Genomic DNA, 18008 nt, shown 5'->3' on the forward strand with positions numbered 1-18008 from the left:
TTTCCTTCTTGTCTCAACCTTACATCCTTCTTGAGCCCAGTGCTCTCACTTCTTTAAGTGGTTTAACCAAGCCATAATCTTCATTCTCATGATACAACATCAGGGAATTGGATAGTTTCTTCTACCAATAAAGGTTTTCTGAATGTTTTTTTCTATTTAATTCATCCATTGATATTAAGATTTATAAAGCTGAATATGTTTTTCCTTTAAAATATATATTTATGTCATATGCATATATATAATTTATATTTTAAAACACTACATATAAAATGTATATAATCATATACATATGTATTTTTACATATACATATCCTAAACTAATTTGCTTACTAATATTCTGTTGAATATTTTCCAGAAACAATGCTATGGTAAAAATAAAATTATGATCAAAAAAGAAAGGAGAAAAAGATATGAGCTAGATATCTCTTCTCACAATATTTACAAGACAATATGAATAAAATGTTTGTAAAATTTCATTTCATAAATCTGACTTGGGAAGATTGTTTCTCTATGAAGCTTTGTATGGCTGACTGTATAAAGGAAATTATGACTAAATAAAGCAATGAATTAGGAAATTTGCAAATTTACAAAATTTAAAAATGGTGCGCTTTAGGTGCATCAGAGTGGGAGCATAATATATAGGGAAAGTTTGGGGTTCAAAATGAATATGTATAATTTCTAATAATTTTCTTTATATTTCAAATATATTTATTAAATATATAATTAGTAATTATATGCTAGGACCTATACTGTGTGTTTTCTTACAGTATATCATTAGTTTTATAATTAAAAATGGAATATGTATTTATTATGTAAATGAGAATATAAAGCAAATGATGGGTTAAATCATTTTCTAAGTCCAGACAACAAAGACATAGTAGAGAGATTTTATTCAAATACTTTCAATCCTGCTAATATTCTTTATTTAGAAAATAATTACTAATTATTCCTTAATATTATTAGTTATGATATATGAATTGACTATTAATGACTTTATTTAGAAGTTTTATTTTTAGTATATGTATTTCCTTCATTGAACAAATGATAAGAATATTTTATTGGTTTTGATTAAAATGTAGAATTTAAAAAAAAAAACTACTAGTATTTTTATTGTATAAAAGTACCATTCCTGGCTTAAGAAAAACTTCACAATTTGGCTATTCTGTGAGTAATGAATATTATTAATAAACAGATTCCTACTGAAGTAAACATAAAACAATAATCTAGTTTTTCTTTTACTTTTTACTTCTGTATTAAATGCAATATGATGATTAACATTGGGTTAAAAAAACATAGGAAAATATGACCATGTCACAAATTTATTTAAGTTATAAGTTTGAAACCTCTCTTAATTTGAAAACGGTTAATTATAACAGTAGCAGCTTCTGTCTTGAATTTAAAATCTGGAAAAAGCATCATACTTAAAAATTAGTCAAACGTTAGTAATTGACAAAAGCACAACTGAATGAAATTCATTTAATAAGACCAAACATCCAGTAAAACAGAAAGAGAAAAATCTTTTGGAGAACGATTGGTGGTACATGTCTACTGTCATATATTTGCAGAATATAAGAGGAAGAGGTTGCAGTGGCCACTTATATAAGGATGTGAAATCTATTAGTATTTAAATGAACTGAGAAAAGAATAATGTAAGTTACTATAAAAATTCTCTGGGGAGTACAGTGGGGACATATGACAGACTCTTTTCTGTTATCTTGCAGGGTGCTAAGGAGAAACACTGAAGTGATGCTACTTGGGAGATTGAGACTAGTACAATTTAGAGATGGAAAAAAAAATATTGCCATACTCCACTAAGTAAAGGGCAGTAAACCTTGTCACGTGTCACACCTAGGGAACATGTTTTTGGAAGAAGAGGAGGTAAGAGAAAGCATTGCTGTTCCCTCAGCACCCTATTCTAATACCATTGTGAATTTTTTTTTCATTTTTGAAAGGGGAGATGGATGTCCTTTGCTCAAGCATATCAGAGTTACAAGGCAGAATTTTTCTCTGAATGCTGAAAAATTGTACCACCAAAGTTAAATAATAATATTATTGGATAGGTAGAACCGGAGAAGAGAGACTGCACTCTGCTTCCCAAAAGAGGTGTTTCAATAGCCAGTGAGAAAAAGAGAAAGTGACTTTGGAAATAAGAAAATATTTTGAGGTGAATGAAAATGAAAATACAACATATCCAAGTTTGTGAACCCAAACTAAAGCAACATTTACAGTAAAATTTATGGCAGAAAATGCTTAAGTTAGAATAAAACGAGTATTGTATATTAATGGCACATAATGAAGAAAGTGCAATTGAAAACCACAATTAGAAATCACTTCACCCCAGTAAGAATGGCTCCTATCAAACAAGCAGAAAACAAATAATTAGTGGTGAGGATGTGAACAAAAGAGAACTGTTATACTGTTGGTAGGCATGTAAATTAGTATAGCCATTACAGAATTATGTCAATGTTTCTGTTAAAAATAAATATATCTAACACATAAATGCCAACTACTGCACTTCTGGGTATATTAAAAAAAATGAAATAGCATATCAATCATGTACCTGCATACAAATGTTCATTGGAGCACTATTCACAATAGCCAAGATATAGAATCAACCTGGCCCATCAAGTAATGAATGTATTTAAAAATGTGGGAATGTGGTATATAGACACAATGGAATATTATTAAGCCATACAATACCTGCCATTTATGGTAAGATGGATGGAACTGGAGGGCACCATGTTAAGTAAAATAAGGCAGACACATAAACAAAAATACCATGTAAATCTCTTAAATGTAGAAGCTAAAAAATATTGATCATAAGGTAGAAGAGAGAAGAATAGTAATTATTAGAAGTAGGAAGGTTTGGGTCATGAGGGATCCTGGAAGTTTGGACAACAGATAGCAAATCACAGATGAAATGGGTGTGTTCCACTATTCTACAGAGTAATAGGATGATTAGAGTTGTTCTTCACAAGTGTTTCTATCTTGTTAACCCTTTATAATAGTCTTGTCTACATGAAATACTTACCTTTAATTATAACAAAATACTTACATAAGTTTAAAATAGCATGTATATTTAAAATTTTAGAGCATTGATATCAGATATCAAAAAGGACATATGTGAGTGTTGGCAATATGACTGATTTTATTATTTGTATCACAAAACTTAACATCATTAGTTATCAACTTTTCCAAATCAATTTATTAATGTAAACTCACATTAAAAATTCCAATAAGATCACTTTTTGTATAAACAGTCAACCCTGTTTTACAAAGTCCATCTACTTCAATTACAAACTTCATAGTCACTGTGAACAACATTGAGTGGTATTGGAGAAATAGTAAGCACATGATGATGCTTTGGAACAGAGTACAAAACCAAGACCCAAGAATATAAAGACAACTGGAATTTAACAAGATGTAGCTCAGAAAATGAAAAAGAAAAAAGAAGTAAATTTTCAGAAATGGTGGAAAAATGTTTGATATCTATATGCCATATCCTCCCCAAATAATAGCTCCAAAAATTATTTGCAATGTATAATAACTTTAACTCAAAATATACTATGCCCCTAGATGTAAAACCTAATCTATAGGGACTGGGGATGTGGCTCAAGGGGTAACGTGCTTGCCTGGCATAGGGTGGCGCTGGGTTCGATCCTCAGCACCACATAAAAATAAAATAAAGATATTGTGTCCACCGAAAACTGAAAAATAAATATTAAAAACATTATCTCTCTCTCTCTCTCTCTCTCTCTCTCTCTCTCTCTCTCTCTTCTCTCTCTTTCTTAAAAAAAAAACCCAAATCTATCAAACTTCTAGAAGAAAATATAGGAGAATTTTTGTGTGTGATATTAAGTTAGATAAACATTTTTAGATAAAATGAAATAAGCATGCACCATAAAAATGGAAAAGCAATTAGAATTTGAAATTATTTTAAAAAGTCTTTGTCTTCAAAAGAAGTGCAAAATTGTTTTTTAAAAAGAAGTCAAAGACCAGGAGAAAATTCACACAAAACATATTTGTATGTTGGCATGTTGCTATTAACAAACATTAAAATTCAGAAACACATATGCTTAGAACACAGGGATAAAAGTTTTAAAAAGATCTGATATAAAAAGGAAGTGAAGCCGGGTCGGTGGTACATGCATGGTAATCACAGTGGCTCCGGAAGCTGAAGCAAGAGAATAGGGAGTTCAAAGCCAGCCTCAGCAACTTAGCAAGGCCTTAAGCAACTCATTGAGACCCTGTTTCTAAATAAAATACAAAACATGACTGAGGATGTGGCTCAGTGGTTCAGTGCCCCTGACTTCAATCCCGGTACCAAAAAAAAAAAAAAAAAAAGAAGAAGAAGGAGGTGACCAATTTGTAAAGATGCTTTACCAAAAAGTCATATAGACAATCCATAAGCAAATACATAGATGTTAACATCATTACCCACCAAAAATTATACATTAAAACCTGATGACATTTGTATATTTGTTACTATAAATCTTCTTTTTAAAAAATGATGTGTATGACGCAGACAAATCAAGAAAGAGTGATTAAAAAGCCAAACTCTAGAATTTAAAAAATGAACATTGAAGTGTTATGTCTTTTCTAGTAAGATTTATGTGATACCACTTATTTGACAAACAGAGATTTTCAAATTATAGTAAGATAGTTCATTTCTTTTCTACTAGGATGGGAGTTATTTGGATATGCATTATTGCTAAAAAATCAATTCCACAAGATGACTGTGATTACTAAGTTATTTAAGAGTAAAATGCTTAAAAGGATAATCAGTAAAAACTAACATACAGATTCTGTGCTAGAAGAATCATTGCACAATATCCATCCCAATTACTTGTTAACAGAAAAAAAATACAAAAGTAAAATATTGAGACTCATCACTGACCATAACTTAAAAGATTGCAACTGAGTTTTGATGTACTTCTACATCTAAATAGTGCAATTTCAAATAACAAATGTGTCAGTACATGAACATCAGACTTCTGTGAGCCTGGATCTCAAAGATATATGTGATATGTCAAATTTCTAGAATTTAGAAGTTACACATCATTACAGCCATCAGAATCCTTCACTCCATTAGTTAGATTTGAACTGCATTCAATGGTAAGTATTTCTAGAACAAAACTATGTATTTAAAATATTCATTTATAGCATGCATGGATTTGTTCATGTGATATGTCTATTTCTAAAGATAAATATCAGAGTTGAATTATATACTCTAAATGGTAGTGCTCCCTGTTTGTGATCATTAAGTCAGGCAATGGGATGTGGAAAGCAGGGGAAAGCTTATTAGCTCACATGGAGATGTTAGGATTGCTTTCCCCATTTATAGAATGAAACACAGTCTCAGGTCATACCAGCTGCCAAGTTAGGCTGGTTTCCTTGAGAAAGTATAGAGGGCATGCAAACTTTCGAAGTACCCTTAGAAGTCTAGAGCTTCTTGTCACAAAATTTGTTCTCCTGCCACTGAAGGAAGGATCATCCCCCACCCTGAGGTATAAAGCAAAAGCCCAACTTTAGAATAGAATTCTGGAAGGAACAAGACTCTCAGAAATCCTTTAGCTCTATTCCTACCAAGGCATGAGTTTTTCAATGCAAATGTAACAATAAGTTTATTCTGAAGAAATATATTTCAAGGAAAGAAATAGAAAGTGAAGTATCTTATATCTCCAAATATCCATCATCTGTTTTAAGTATTTCACAGCAAAGACCTTGCAAAGCAGATTCTGATAAATCTGTTTTTTAGTGCTAATTAATAAAAATAATCCCCATTAAGAATAAAAATAATGTGTTTATGACACATAGCATAACACATACTATTAAAAATGATATGATTACATATGAAGAGTATATTTAATCTTATGTTGAAAGCAGTTGAGTGTATGGTTGGGTGTGAGAGGGAGAGTGTCTTTAGCTATTCAGAGTCCACTGGTGTGGAATGAAATCAATTGAATTCATCACAAATGGCCCATCTCCTGTAAGACCATCACACTGGTTAACATGTATGATATGCCCAATTAACTGAAATGCATTTCCCAAGCCTATTTAGTTGCAATTGCAAGATACAAATAGACATTGACAAATGTCCCTTGTCCACACTGAAGATTATTTAATGTCAATAAACTGGAAAAAGTAAAAACCTAATACCTAACGGGATAATTTACAAGTTCACTGAAACATACTCTATTCTCAATAAGGCTGGTTCTACATCATATAACTCTGAGTTCCATTCATCAGTGATTCTTTACAATCAAATTATTTCCCAAGAACACTTGACTTATATATTGATTTGCTAATAGTAATTAACATTCTAGTGATACAAGTGCATCATATTATGTTTCCTACTTTATAAATGGATAAATGGAACAACATAAAGTTTAGCCAGTATAAGATCATGCCCTTATACAAAGTTAGAATTAAATTCTATGAAGATATCTTCTTGTTCTAATTTCCATTATCATTTTCTACAAAGCTGCTAAGGTACAAAAAAGTATATTAAATCTTCCGAGTTATTATGATGAAATTTTTGTATTATACTAATACCAGTATAGTTATTTTAAAATTATAATTTTATATAAGTATATGATAAATAATATTGTCAAAATGCCTCAAGTATGAGATTTAATAAACTGAGATCATAAGAAATTTATAAATGCAATTTCACTACATATTAGCTCCCAGCTTCATCTTTGCTAAATTTTAAAATGTAATTGTTGATAAAAAATAATTTAAAAATAATTTAGATATCCATGAATATACATGTATACACATACACATATTATATGCACATATTAATTTTACATAATATTTAGATAACATGTATAATCTTTGATATTTTATAGAGATAGATTAATTGATAGAATTTGAGTTGCTTTAAAAAAAGTGTACCAGACATTGCCTTGCAGAGACCCCACAACACCACTCCCAGCTCCTTTCCCAGGGATTGAGCCTCAGGAAGGTGTAGATGGGGTGGAGTGGGAAGTGCATGTGAAAGATCAGTGACTGGCAGTAAGCCAGAAAAGTGGTTTACATGTTGTCACTTACCTTTACAGATTTCCTTTACCTATACATTTCATATAAAAATATAGAATTCTCTGTTATTCTAGAGCTGCATTCAGAAATTGCTCAGAGTGGAAGAATAAAATATCTGTTGAGAGATATTTTATTTGAACCAAGCATTCACAGAAGACTTTAACTGAGACTTTGAGGTCCTGTTGTGCTGCTCAAAGCCAAGTTGGTCCCATTATGATGACAGGAGTGTTTACAACAAGTTTTTATTAGGTCCTGATCATAGACACTTGAGCCTTGTGAAACATAAAATATTTATATCAGGCAGGAGTAGCTCCAAGTGGCTAGTAAGGTACAGAGGTCAACAACATACCTATAATCAAACCATCATCTATTACCAATGCTCTCCATACATACATAGGTACTACCATATCATGCAGGCATGGTCAATCATTTATTTATATTTACTGTTACTTTGGAAGAAGGAGAGACTGAAGTGGGAGAAGAAGGAGAAGACAGAGACAATAGTAAAATGTAAACATTATAAGTTTAATAGTAAATAAAGTCAAAATTTTAATTTTGGTCGTAAATGTTAAATGATATGAAATGTATTGGCTGTTTATGTGTCTCAATGCATTTATAGAAAAAACCTATGTGTTTACATAAATTTTTTTAAAAATATATTCTTCTTTTAATTTTATTTATTTATTTATTTATTTATTGTTGTAGTTGAGACACAATAGCTTTATTTTATTTATTTATTTTTCTGTGGTGCTGAGGATCAAAACCAATGCCGTGCACATGCTAGGTGAGGGCGCTACTGCTGAGCCACAACCTTAGCCTCAAGAGTACATATTCTTTATAAATAAAAGTTAATGAAATATTTTCATAGTTTATTACACAATGAAAGTCAATTACATTTTTATAGAAATTATACATCAAACAAGGGATTTGTTTTTGGTTTAGTTGGACACAATCATGTGGTCACATTTACAAATAAGAAATATAAGACCTTAAAATAATTTTTTTGTGTATATATATATATGTATATACATATATATATATAAATATTATGAACAAATCCAATAAAAAGAGAGAAAGAGAGACGATAAATAGATAATATGAATGTTTTATGTATATAAAGGGCTTTGGTTTTTGTTTATATTGTTGTGTTTTTAACTATTTGATATAATTTCATCTGTTAATTGTAAGTTTAGAGAATTATCTGGTTTATTATAAAAATATTATTTTTTGTTTTAATAAAATGTTGAAGCCAACTTTGAGAATTGAGAAAGATATTTTCATTATACCATTGCAAATTTCTTTCAATCATACAGTAATTCCTTACTCATCAACTTTAGGATAATAATATGTGAATAGCTAAAAATACACTTTGATGGACCTTTAAAACTATAGTTATAACTACATACATGTTTTATTATAAAACACATTGTAAGAAAACACACTGTAAATATGCATCTATAAACATAAATATATATATTAATTCTGAAATTGGTAATTTAAAACAAATAAATGAAACTAATATCCCCACTTAAGGAATTTACAGTACAATTTTACTTTCAGTTATTGCTTTCATTATTCTCATATGAGAAGATAATAATTATATATAGCTCATCTATTAATTTAAATTTTAAGTATAATTGTAGAAACTTCAAAAAGATGTGTTACACACAAATATCTATCTTAAGTTACATTATTTTTATTTTATCCCAATTTAACAACTTTTTCATATATGATGTAAGGAATTTTATTTTCTGATATTTTCACCTAATATTTGTATAATAAATTTCAAGAAATTGAATGTTGTATTAAATATTGTCCTTTGATTGACTTTGTATTCTCTTACATGTTTAAAAGTAAGTATATTTCTGTCCAAAATTTTTTAAATGCATTCTGTCATGAATGTGGATATTTCTATTACTATATTCAATGTTTTAAGTGTATCTTTCAAACTTTGGTGTTTTGTTTTATCATATTTCTCATATTGCCTTGTGTTCATTTCCTATTTATTTATAATCATCATTTCCCATCCACAGAAAGTGAGTCTATTTTCAGGCTAAAATATGGCCCAATTCTATGTAAATAAAACTCCAGGATGAATTCTAGCAAGGTTTGAATAAATATTATTGAATGTCCAATGAATAAATTTCATTGCTATGTACATGGTACTATATATCATATGTAATATGTTATGCAGAAATACATGTTTATATAAATATGAAGGAATTATATTTTCACATTATGTTGACAAATTCCGTGATTTTTCTTTTTTTCTTTGGTGCTGGTGATATTGGAATCAAATCAGCCTTTTGCATGCTAGGCAAACACTCTACAACTGAGTTAAACACAAAGCCCTGAACTCTTTGATTTCAGATTGGCACCCTGTAGTATGTAAATCTTTCCATAGATTTTACCTATAATACAATCTGTTAGTGTAAAAACTTGTTAGAGGGGACTGGGGTTGTGGCTTAGTGGTAGAGTGCTCGCCTAGCACATCGAAGGCACTGGGTTCAATCCTCAGCACCACATAAAACTAAATAAATGAAATGCAGGTATTATGTCCAACTACAACTGAAAAAAAAATTAAAATACTTGTTAGAGTTTTTACTTTTATATGGTTTTGTATATATTTGAATCTCTGTGTGTATTTAAGTTGTTGCAAAATGTTTAGGAAATACAGCTTGAAGATTTGCAAGATAATAATTTGAGCCTCTGCCTTGATATCTTAGTACTTTGATCCCATTGAGATGTCTAAAAGTAAATGAAAATCAAATTAAATTTGTTCTAGTACTGAGAAGTCTAAAAGTAGCATCATTACACTAGGAAGTTTAAGCACTTACTGGGGCATATGGAGCAAATTAGTTCAAGCTAAGGACAATTTCCTTATTTAAACAAATGCAAAAGATTAAAAATTCACCAATTCTAGTGTATTCCTGAGAAATCAATGTATATTCTCTAAGCTTATAGCAACAAGGGTCCCACAAATTACAGACTTTTGGTAAGTTATTGGGAAATAACAAAAGCATTTGAGTATCCTGGATGTACACTGTAAATAGATGTCATGTTTAGCTTCCACTTGGTTTTACAATACATTAATTAAATCACTGGATAAGCCAAGAATGATTTCTAATAGAGTTGCTAGGATGCATAAAGGATGCACTATCAATTTAAATTCTTGCTGCCTAAACAATAAGAAAACATTTAATACTGCTATAATGTTTTATATTTCAAAAACACACTGATTTGCTTAATGCATCTGCTATTTCCCACACATAATAAAAAGTATGATTTGTTTCTTGATAGCCTACACAATTGAGAGAAATTGATGAATAGAAAAATTCAGAGACACTTATGATGCACACAATGGCACCAACCTCAGGCCACAGTGAGTATTTTGGATGAGGAAACAATCAAATTTTGGCAAAAGTGCGCATTACTTGTGCTTTCAAAGAGATCTAGGCTAGATTCCAAATCCTTTCTTTCTTCAGGCTTAGGGTTAAAAAAAAAGTAAATTTGCTTATTTGCCTTTTGTTTACTAGCACTGTATCATTATGAAAGTTTCATAGGTTCTCTGAATAAGATAAAATTTTTTTAAAAAAAATTCTTCAATGACTGGTAGAATTTTTTTAAAAAATTAGAGGAAATGTGAAAAAAAGTCATGTATCTGATTTTAAACATCTTTGTATATGTGTTCTGTGGTTATTATGTTAGTGTGCATTGTAAGTATGTATATTCCTATTTTATTTAAGTAATCACAGTTAAAAGAGTCATTAAATCTCTTTTTGTAAGTCAAAAACCCACCAGTTTCCTAAAATTATATATGTAAGTGTGAAAATTAATTATACAAAATAGCAATTCCTATCACCCCACTAACATGCAGTTGAAAGACCATAGGGAAGAAGGCAAAACACTCAAATCCTACTCCAGGCACTCTTTCACAAAGCCATTCCACTTGAGTAGCATGTCCTATCTTTAAGACTACTGTCACTTAGTAACTGAACAACTTGATAATGGCACTGCCAGCTCTGACCTTAAAACTTGCTTTAAATGGGAAGGACTGCTGCTGGCCACCTGAAAACAAACATTCATTCAAAATAACTTGCATAGATTTCTCTACTGATAAAACCCTCAACTTTTTCTTTGTTCTCAGGACATACCAAAGGTCACTCCACCTTGTGCAGGTAAGTCCTGGATTTCAGTCTTATTATTTATACCCAAAGAAAAGTTTCTTTATGGGAGACTCATCTCTATTTTTTTTTTTTTTACATTGACATAAACTTGATAGAAATGCTAAATTGATACTTAAGAGGGAGTTCTTGTAAAGCTATAATTAGGGTCATATTTATAAAAATGTCAATGAGAAACTTGGGCTTTTTTCCTCAATGATTTTTGGATATTGGTTTTGGTTCTTCCTTCTTGCTCTTCTGTTTTTTTCTTAAAATACACGGGAGTTGACTAGAGCCACACAAAATCTGGCAATAATGATCCCTGCTATAGGATCCACTGTGGCATTTTTCTACAATATCTCTTTACATATCTATCAAAAAGCATCTTTCTGTACATTAACTTGTAACTCAAAACTGCTTCTCACAGATACAAGTATCCCATCCTCCATTTCTACAATGGCAATAGATGCATGTGAAGATGTTTATGTGGCTCACTTTTCTTAAGATACAAAACATACCAAAAGTTCTTTCTAGACCACTTTACCTCAATTCTCGAACCCACAATATGAGTAAGGTTTATGTTAACCAAAGAGATTGTGCAGTCTCTTAGATTTTCCATACTGGAGAATTTACATTTAGTTGCTTGATGTTGAGGTATCTGGTATCAATTGTAGTGTCTGATCTTTGAAATCTCATTCTGGCCTGAAAAAGATTTACTCTCTTATAGTATATGATTATGATAATTAAATATTAAATAAAACTGTAATGAAAATTCATAAATTTAAATATATGGCTGAATTGAACTCCATATAATATATCTAGGAATTCATACAACTGCAAGAACTATTGTGGTTTTGTTTCCCCAGTTGGTTAACATTTTACAAAACATTTGCTAATTAGGTAGGGAAAATTGCCTCATTATAGAGTTAATGTTTATATAACTATTATATAAAGGTATGGTTTACATTTAATAAACTGTATATAACTTTGGCATATATATGTATTTCTATTAATCTATGATATATATATATATATATATATATATATATATATATATATATATATATCATCTATTTACCTAGCTACTTAGGCAAATAAGTCAACAACACAAAAAGATAATGAATACTTCCATTATTCCTCTTTTAATCTCTCTTTACTTTTTCTCCTTGCCCCCATCCCTGTATCCTGAATTAATATGAATTCTATCACTATCTATGAATTTTAATTTTCTAGAATTTTCTATGAACTCAATAGTCTGCATTATGCAGAATTTTGTTCCAAATAACAAAGTGTTTAATAACAATAAGCTTGTTCTTTTATCCAGAAAGCATGCTGTTCCTTTAGTTATGATTCTTATGAATCTATACAGCAATTTGTGGAGAAATGACAGATGAAAATATTGATTCTTCTGATGTTTGTTTAATTCCTCTCAGCAATGCTTTGAAATGCTTAGTGTGTTAATCTTGACTATTTTAGTCAAATCAATGCCTAGATACTTTATATTGGTATGATATTTTAAGTAATTTTAAAAATTTTAATTTCAGTTACTCATTACTGTTATGTTGTACAGAGATACAGATGAAACAAACTAATTATTTTTTCTTTGTCCTTTTTATGAATAAACCAATTCCTGTACTTATTAATTAACTCCACTTTTTACATTTTTATTAGGTAATTTTAGTTATTCATAATAGTCTTAGTCATTTTGACATAATCATACATGAATGAGCTATAATTTGCTCCACTTTGGTTCCCAATACCTCCCCTTATCCCTTCCCATTTTGGCCTTCTTCTATTTTACTCATCTCCTTTGTATTCATGTACAGTTTTTTAAATTGATGTTTTAAAAATATACATAAATGTGAAATCCACTATCATATATTCACATATGTGCACAGCATAATTTGGTCAATTTCATTTTACCTATTCCACCTTTAGCTCTACTTTTAAAATCTTTTTTTCCAGAATCTTTTTTTTTCTTTTTGCTAACTTTTTTGATGTTCCCGTAGACTAAAACTTAAAATATTTGTAGTATCTGTTTAATAGATTGGTGTTTGTTTTGAAAATAAAGTATGTTTAAATTCAAATTACCCTATTGATTGTTTTAATTTTCCTTATTTAATGATGATTAATATTTGGAAGTGTGAATGGATATCTTTTTATTTCTCTTTGAAATATTTGTATTTCTTGCTTTTTGAACAATGATACCCATGATGTTTTCTGAATAAACCATCAAAGCAGTTATATGCCAATGGAATTTTTATTGCCATTTTTATACCTTAAAGTATTCTGCCTTTTCTTTTTTTATTTCTTTTTTTTTTTTTTTTTGAAAGTACAGAAGCATTTCATAGTGTTTATTCATTACATTATCATTAAGAATCTTAACTGGCCCATGAAACCTGCCCATTTAAACCTACCACCAGCAAGTAAGAAATCTCCAAGAGAAGACTGAATGTTCTTAATATAATGTGCCTAATTAACACAATTTCATGACTTTCTTTCAGAATGCTTGAATTCTTTGAATTTGGAGCAGGTTAAGTGAGTAATAGAAAGTGAGCAATAGAGTTGTTGTTGTTTTTTTTTAGTTGCTTTTATTTTTTAAATACATGACCAGCAGAATGTGTCACAATTCTTACTACACATATAGAACACAATTTTCCATATCTCTGTTTGTATGTAAAGTTTGTTCACACCAGTTCATGTCTTCATACATGTACTTTGGATAATGATGTCCATCACTTTCCACCATCATTGCTAACCCCCTGCCCCCTTTCTTCCCTTCCCACCCCTCTGCCCTATTCTTGTTTGTAGACCTTGGACTCTTAACTCATACATGTCTCATGAAGATGTTGACAAGACTCTTTTGGTTCATAGTTTAAAATTCCACTTAATCAGATTAATCAAGGCTATAGTCCAGGAAACTTGAGCTATATGAAATTGATAATTTCTAGAATCTTAAACCTGTGGGGATAAAAAACAAATTACAGCAATTAAAATGAGCTAAAGAAAAACAGTAGAGAGAGCAACTATTTTTTTGAAAACTAGTGATTATTATTAGAAAGAGATTTATAATTTTATTATAAATCTCTGGGGATGTAGTTTGATATATATTCTGGGGACTCAAGAGTACTCTCTAGACTCTAGATTTGATGGGTCAATACAGTTCCTAAAAGTCCAGATGACATGGTATTAAATAAGTAGCCTGCACTGCACTGCACCCAGCCTCCCCTGAACTGACAAGTGAAAGCCTGTGAAATTGGTCATTCATTTCTCCTATGAAATCATGTGGTATGTGTTATTCTCCATACGAACCTGTAGTTACTCTGTCATCATCACAGAGCAGGCTCTGAGATGCCTGACAGAAACTTCTAGTAGTAAACTCAGAATAGTTAACCAGAAGTCACTCTCCTTCAGGAAGCCCTAACCTAACTGATTGATCTGCTTTTCACTGCCCTACCAGGCAGAGGTACTACTTGTCACTCACTGTATGTGTGCTTTGAAGTTTGGACCAACAAACAGGAGCACATCACACACACAGGGAAGCAGCCAAAAACTTAACTTTACTTGCCCAAGAAACTATGAAAGAAAACACCTGACACAAACATTAAAACCATTATTTCACAAAGAAGAAATTGAATAGATCGCATCTTCTTAAACTTAGGTTTTAAAACAAAGAATGAACCATTAACTGTAAATATCAATTTAAATAACACACACACACACACACACACACACACACACACACACACACACACATGCCAATAAAGATGAGTGGATAGTGGAATTTAGAAAAGCTGCTTTGTTACTAGCACTCCTCTCAAATAGCAAGAGGAAAGCAAGATCAGTTATTATTTTTCCATGTATAAGTTACTATTGGATGGAAATGGAATGTCAATGTTACATATGTATCAGCATGTGAAAAATATAAATACACTATATGTATTTCAATCACTATAAAAACTATGCCTTAGAATGAATGAATAAAGGCCTACGCCTCCACTATGGCTCGTGGATGTCCTGCAATGACACTGTCTCAGGGGCTTCCCCCGGGAGCTGGCCGAGGCGGTGGATGGGGGCCAGGTGCTGGTGGTGGGCGCGGGCAACATTGGCTGCGAGCTCCTTAAGAACCTTGTACTCACGGCTTCTCTCACAATGACATGATTGATCTGGACACTACTGTGTCAGTAACCTCAACAGGCAGTTTTTGTTTCAAAAGAAACATGTTGGACGATCAAAGTCACAGCCCAGACTATAATGTGGAATTTTTTCGATAGTTTCTACTGGTCATGAATGCATTAGATAACAGAGCTGCACGAAACCATGTTAATAGGATGTGTTTGGCAGCTGATGTTCCTCTTATTGAGAGTGGGACTGCTGGCTGGTCATCTTGGACAAGTAACTACTAACAAAAGGGGTGTGACTGAGTGTTATGAATGTCATCCTAAGGCAACCCAGAGAACTTTTCCTGGCTGTACTATTCATAACACACCTTCAGAACCTATTCATTGCATCGCATCATTTGGGCAAATTATTTGTCCAACCAATTGTTTGGGGAAGAAGATGCTGATCAGGAAGTGTCACCTGACAGAGCTGACCCTGAAGCAGCATGGGAACCAACAGAAGCTGAAGCCAGAGCTCAAGCATCTAATGAAGATGGTGACATAAAACGTATTTCACCAAAGGAATGGGCAAAATCAACTGGATATGATCCAGTTAAACTTTTTATCAAGCTTTTTAAAGATGATATCAGGTATCTATTGATAGTGGATAAACTATGGTGGAAAAGGAAACCTCTTGTTCCATTGGACTGGGCTGAAGTACAGAGTCAAGGAGAAGAATCCAATCCATCAGAACAACAAAGTGAACCCCAGCTGGGTTGAAAGACCAGCAGGTTCTAGATGTAAAGAGCTATGCAAGTCTTTTTTTAAAGAGCATTGATACTTTTGAGAGTTCATTTAGCAGAAAAAGGAGATGGAGCTGAGCTCATATGGGATAAAGATGACCCATCTACAATGGATTTTATCACTTCTGCTGCAAATCTCAGGAGGCATATTTTCAGTATGAATATGAAGAGCAGGTTTGATATAAAATCAATGGCAGGGAACATTATTCCTGCTATTGCTACTACTAATGCAGTGATTGCTGGGTTTTTATAGTATTGGAAGGACTGAAGATTTTATCAGGAAAAATGGACCAGTGTAGAACAATTTTTTTGAATAAACAACCAAACCCAAGAAAGAAGCAGCTTGTGCCTTGTGCACTGGATCCTCCTAACCCCAATTGTTACGTGTATGCCAGCAAGCCAGGGGTGACTTTATGACTGAATGTCCACAAAGTGACTGTTTTCACCTTACAAGATAAGATAGTGAAAGAAAAATTTGCTATGGTAGCACCAGATGTCTAAATTGAAGATGGGAAAGGAACAAACCTATTATCTTCAGAAAAGGGAGAGACAGAAGCTAATAATCACAAGAAGTTGTCAGAATTTGGAATTAGAAATGGCAGCCGGCTTCAAGCAGATGATTTCCTTCAGGACTACACTTTACTGATCATCATCCTTCATAGTGAAGACCTAGAAAAGGATGTTGAATTTGAAGTTCTTGGTGATGGCCCAGAAAAAGTGGGGCCCAAACAAACTAAAGATGCTGCCAAAAGCATTACCAATGGCAGTGATGATGGAGCCCAGCCTTCCACCTCTACAGCACAAGAGCAAGATGATGTACTCATAGTTGATTCAGATGAAGAAGGTCCTTCAAATAATGCTGATGTCAGTGAAGAAACAAGAAGTCACAAGAGGAAATTAGACGAGAAGGAGAATGTCACTGCAAAGAAGTCACATACCAGCAGATGGAAGAGCTTGATGATGTCATAGCATTAGATTGAGCAGAAACCCTCTTACTATGTTAGTTCATCTGGGTAAAACCAGATTTGTTATGTACTTTGTTCCAAAGGGAAAATAATGACAATGGTGACTTGAAAATGATTCTGCTCCCTTTGAAAGTATTCATTTTGCTAGAACTATTAGAACATTGGCGTATGCTGTATTGAAAGTAGGAGTATAGTTTTAAAACCCTTTGAACAAAGTGTGTGCATAACCAGTCATGAGATGAAACATCACAATGCATGTTGCTTTTTTAATGTAAATACCCTTAGGTATCATTTAATACTTCAAAAATATTGTGGTTTAGTAAAGTTGATACCTGGTTGTAAATATTATGCCTTTATTTTTGGCTAGAAGAAGAATTATTTTTAGCCTAGATCTAACCATTTTCATATTCTTAACTGACTGAAACAGATTCAAAGAAATATCAAGTGCTATGCATTGAAACTTGTTTTTAAATGTTAATTGGCACTATGTATATTAATGTAAAACAATGTCAATTTACTCAAATTTTCAGTTTGTACTGCCTGGTATGTCTGTGTAAGAAAAAAATTTTTGTTTATTCTCACAATTTCAGGTTATTTATATTTGATGTTTTGTAAAACTCAAATAATGATTATATTGTACTTATGGACCATATAAATGACATCTGCGTACTTGTTAAAAAAAAGAATGAATGGATAAAGAAACAGATATATGCATACAATGGAATATTACTCAGCATTAAAAGAGAATAAAATTATGGCATTTGCAGGTAAATGAATGAAGTTGGAGAATATCATGCTAAGTGAAGTAAATCAATCCCCAAAACCAAATGTTTTTTTTCTGATAAGTGGATGCTAATCCATAATGTGGGGGGTCCATGGGAAAAATAGGGGAACTTTGGGAAAACAGGAGGAGGTGTGGGGAGGGGGCATGGG

General features: G+C 31.7%; 1 pseudogene; it reads left to right on the forward strand.

Annotated features, from left to right (window-relative positions):
• Positions 1–14390: 14390 nt before the first annotated feature.
• Positions 14391–17090, forward strand: LOC143402511 (SUMO-activating enzyme subunit 2-like; annotated as a pseudogene).
• The last annotated feature ends 918 nt before the right edge of the window (positions 17091–18008 follow it).

This window comes from Callospermophilus lateralis, chromosome 6 (assembly GCF_048772815.1).
Source record: "Callospermophilus lateralis isolate mCalLat2 chromosome 6, mCalLat2.hap1, whole genome shotgun sequence".
Classification (NCBI taxonomy): Eukaryota; Metazoa; Chordata; class Mammalia; order Rodentia; family Sciuridae; genus Callospermophilus; species Callospermophilus lateralis.